Below are 4,944 nucleotides of genomic sequence, written 5' to 3'. Positions count from 1 at the left end.
CCTCATTAACATCATATTAAGTCAACACTAGAACATTGGTTATATGTGTGCAAAGTTTAGTTTTGTGCTGGAGAAGATGATTATTTAGATTTTGCTGTTGTGAGATTAGTTTAAATAAGAAGTAAAAATGTTCCCTTTTCACCCAAACGCTACTTGTTTGAATCAGTGTGCAGACTTGGTAAGCAGAGTGGTGAGGAAAACACTGCAACAGAGGCAAAGGCTAAGAAATCAGTCAATTCTCATTATGGCCAAGCCAATACCAGGAGCACTTATACTTCTCAGAGAAACACTGAGCTTGATCAGCAATGGTTGCTAGCCAAGGATAAGGTGAGTGGTCAGAAAAAAAATGTAAATAAGAGTAAAGAATACAGGAACTAAGGTTTAATGACATTTAAAAAACTTTGTGTCTAGTGCTGATCTAGCTGGTTCAAATGCATTATTTTGTTTAATCTTCCTAAAAACCCCATGAGGTAGATAACATCAGTAGTATCTTATAGATGAGGAAACTAAGCTCACAGAGTATTTACAGTTCTAGAGAACAGCCTAGAATTGATAGTATTGGGAGTCCATATTATTTAAAGACAGAGATAAATGGGGCAATGAAGATTATCTGGTAGCAAATGGATTTCATCTCATGACATAACTAATTTTTTGGTACGGCTGTGTTAAGAAAGATTCTGAGACTCTATCTGCACTGGGAGGTATAGAGTGTCTTGATCAATTAGCAATGTCTGCCTTGGGCTTTGGAAAAGTGGTGGTGGCATGTAAGGCAGAGATTTGCCATCTTCGATCTAGTCTTCTCATTTTACAGACTTAGTCATTTTACGTCATGAGTAAGAAGTTACTATAGTTACAATTTATAATGTGAACTACTGCCTGAGCCTGCTTCTAATCCTGAAGTCACTGATGCTTAGAGCAAGGCTGTTTCACCGACCAGGCAATCAAACAACCAAAAAAAGTAATATAAAACAAAAAGGAATAAATGTATTGGCATTTCAAGCATTAATAGGAAAAGTATTAGAGCTTAGAGGGTTCTTTCTAAGATCAATAAAATCAAAATGTAGAGAGTGCTTCAGACTTTAGTATGCATCAATAGCCCCTAGAAGGCCTTAAAAACACAGATTGCTGGACCCAACCTGCAGAATTTCTGATTCAGTAAGTTTCTGGGGTGTGGCCTGAGAGTCTGCATTTCTAGCAAGTTCTCCAATGATGCTCTGGTATGGGACTATGCTTTGAGGGCTTCCTATTAGTAACTTTTCCTTGACCATTGATCTGATTCCTCTTAAAATAAAATTAGTTATTCAAACATGTATTTTATTTTTTTTTATAAATCTGGGAGACTCAGCCTGCCACCCACATGGGATTTGTTAATAAGTTCTGAAAATCATCTCAAAATTTTAAGATTTAGTGGTTGCTTCAGCAGCATGTATGCTAAAATTGAAACAATACAGGGAAGACTTGCATGGTCCCTTCACAAGGATGACATGTGAATTCATGAAGCTTTCCATATTTTTTGGAATCCTTTGTGTACTGTTGGTAGGAATGAAAAGTGATACAGCCACTATGGAAAACAGAATGGAGATTCCTCAAAAGTTAAAAATAGAAATACCATATGATCCAGGAATCCCATTTCTGGGTGTATAGCCAAGAGAATTCAACATAGGATCTCAAAGAGTTATTTGCATACTCAAGTTCATTGCAGCATTACTCACAACATCTAAGAGGTAGAAGCAACCCAAATATCCATGGACAGATGAATGGATAAAGAAAATGTGGTATATACATGCAATGGAATATTATTCAGCTTGAAAAAAAAAAGGAAATCCTGTCACATGTTACAACATGGATAAACCTTGAGGACATTATGCTAAGAGAAATAAGCCAGTCACCCAGAGATAAATGCTATATGATTCCACTTACATGAGGTATCTAAAGTAGTCAAACTCACAGAAACAGAATAAAATGGTCGTTGCCAGGGGCTGAAAGAGGGGGAAATAGGGAATTGGCGTTCAATTGGCATAGAGTTTCAGTTTTGCAAGCTGAAGAAGCTCTAAAGAGGGCAATGTGAATATACTTAACACTACTGAACTGTACTCTTAAAAATAGTTAAGATGGTAAATTTTATATGCGTTTTTTTACCATGATTAAAGAAAAATTGCTAATTTAAAGATAACAGTAATTCTTGGTTGGTGAGGCATCTAGAGAGAAGTGGAGAAGTAGCTCTTTGTGGCTACTCAAATGTGAGCTGGGGACTTATCCTGGTTCCAATGTTAGCAAGCTTTCCCCTACCTGTGGGCCTACGGATTCCTAACCTCTCATATAAGACTCTTTAAAGCACTCGTGCTTGGGTCCAATCCAGAGATTCTAATTTGGTCTGTAATGTGACCTGGATGGTAGGATTTTTGAAAGATCCCCAGATGGTTTGAATGGTAGCCAGAGCTATAAAGCATTGTTTGGATCAGTGATTCATAAATTATGAAAGGTTAAAAAGATTCTCTTGGGGGTTCGTCAAACTATATATGCTCAGTTCTCCTCTATTCTCTTCCTCACATCTCAGGTAATTCTGGTTATCACCCCCCTCCCCTACCAATTGGAGAAATACAGCATTAGATGATATCTAACGCCTCTTTCAGATGAAATACATCCATGATTACCCTTTTCTATGGTAGGATTCTTCTGTCAATGAATTGGGCTGGATCTTATAAGAAGACATTCTTCTTTTTAAACCTCAGTTATAGGGGGTTGAGTTTATCATCAAGTGGGTTTGCACATGGTCAAGATTACTATTAATATTGGTGGAACAGTCTTAGTTTTGGCTGTGTGTGTACACAAAGCCCACCCATCCTTTTAAATCCTTCTCAGTCAATCTTCACAGTTAAAGCATAGCGTTTAGGCTTAAAATCAAACTGTTGAACTATAACAAAATTCCAATTTTTTGCTTGTACATTGTTTGACAGGCTATGAGTAATTTAGATGATTTGAAGAATGAAGGGATAAAGTTTCATTGAGTTAACATTTGTGTGGAGGGATTAGGTCCTGCCAAGGGCGATTTCCTAGGCTCCCTAAAAATCAGTGTCATAAAATCAGAGGGTACCCAGACAATCCTAAGGAATTGTAACTGTATTATTAGGGTGTGCTCATTACCAAAAAAATCCCAAATGGAAACAACTCCTCACATATTCAGCCATTTGTAAGCCAGTTTAGATACTCATGAAATCAGAAATTTGCCAACATAGGAAATGGGACTTGCCAACTCAATGCTATTTAATATTAATTAAACTTAATATAACTCAGTTATCTGTTTTTCAGATATTCCCAAACAGAATACCAGAGAAAAAGAAATAACACTGCATTCATAGTAAATGTATATTTAAATTACATAATCATAAATGTATTCATAATTATATATGCATATTATGTAATGTAAATTATCATATATTCTAGATTTCTGAATATTTCTAGAGTAACTGAATAGGAGGAATAGATATGCCAAATTAATAATTTCCATAAGATTGGTTACCTGGGAAAGTTAACATAAGAATACACTGATACAGGTGTTGTTTATACAAATACACGTTTTTCTACACTGTGAAGAAGGCCAAAATACTGCTATGTGACCTGCCTGATTAGCATTCAGGAGTGGGAGCAATTAAAGCTGCCTAGAATTTTATGAGACGACATCACGAGGAAATGACTACCCAGCTGTGTTTTAAAACACGTCTAAGAGTGACCAATACCATTGCTACAGAGATATTACCTTGGAAAGGTGTCCAGTAACACATGAAGGACAAAAGATGATAGCAATCTTGGTGACTATTCAGTGCATCCAAATTTTGATGGGTTTCCCTTTGTGAAGATGATTATATATATAATGGAACTATCATTGCCCCTTCCTCATCTGGTATAAGCATGTAATATGTAACACAGGGCAAGAAACATCCAATTTCCGTTGAACAACCCAATTTATATTACAGTTAGTCTTCGGAATATTTAGATGTTAAGCATTACTGAAATGTATAAAATTAAATTAGCATTCCCAGCATCAGCACTAATGTAGCAGACACTGACACTGGTTGTACCTATAGGGAAGAGTAGAAGAAATCAAGGCTACAGGGGCAGAGAACCCAGGTTCAGGGTCCTAGTCATGCTCTGAAACTATTCCAATCAAGATGGAGTAACAAGGGCTATGTTAACTCTCCTGCAGGAACACTAAAAAACTGGACACAACATATGAAAAAATGATTTTTAAGACATTGGACATCAGACAACAAAGCCCAATAATCCCTGAGAGATAGGAAACAAATGAGGTGAGTCCTACAATTATCCCAGACTATTGCCTTAGAGAGTTTCCAGGTTATGTTACTGGCAGAAGGGGCCCAGGCTAAGCCTGTTAGTCTCCCCCGTGTTGGGGAAATGGACTTGGGAGGCCAAGAAAGCCAAAGTGGCTGGAGTTTGCAAAATAAAGTACTGGAGAGAGAAAACATACAGAAAGAACTCCAAAAAACTGCAGAGGGTACCTTCTTTAGTCTCCAGCTGAGTTCTGACCAGTGCATGCATGCGAAAAAACTACACAAGGGCAGAGAAAAATGCAACATCAATTCCTGATAAAAACTCTCAGCAAACTAGGGAATAAGGAAATTTAATCTGATAAAGAACATCTATGTGAAAAAAGGTCTTATAGTTAACATTATACTTAATGGTGAAAGACAGAATTATTTCCCCTTAAGATCAGAGCCAAGACAGGGATATCTGCTCTTATCATTTCTATTCAACATTGTACTAGCGTTTCTAGCTGGTGCAGTTAGGCAAGAAAAACAAAAATAATTGCATCCAGATTGGAAAGGATGAAGTAAACTTGTCTTTACGTGTAGGTGGCCTTATTGTCTATGTAGAAAACTTGATGGAATTTACCAAAAAAATGAGAACTAATAAATGAATTTAGAA

General features: G+C 36.8%; 1 non-coding gene across 1 annotated transcript; it reads left to right on the top strand.

The window, feature by feature from the left end:
* The first annotated feature begins 1,411 nt into the window (after positions 1–1,411).
* On the top strand, positions 1,412–1,514 carry LOC118883888. The gene has a single exon (XR_005017123.1). It is a non-coding gene; the product is annotated as a U6 spliceosomal RNA (small nuclear RNA).
* Positions 1,515–4,944: the final 3,430 nt, after the last annotated feature.

This window comes from Balaenoptera musculus, chromosome 17 (genome assembly GCF_009873245.2).
Source record: "Balaenoptera musculus isolate JJ_BM4_2016_0621 chromosome 17, mBalMus1.pri.v3, whole genome shotgun sequence".
Classification (NCBI taxonomy): Eukaryota; Metazoa; Chordata; class Mammalia; order Artiodactyla; family Balaenopteridae; genus Balaenoptera; species Balaenoptera musculus.
Note: the sequence above shows the minus strand (reverse complement) of the source record. Positions and strands in the feature narration are given on the sequence as shown.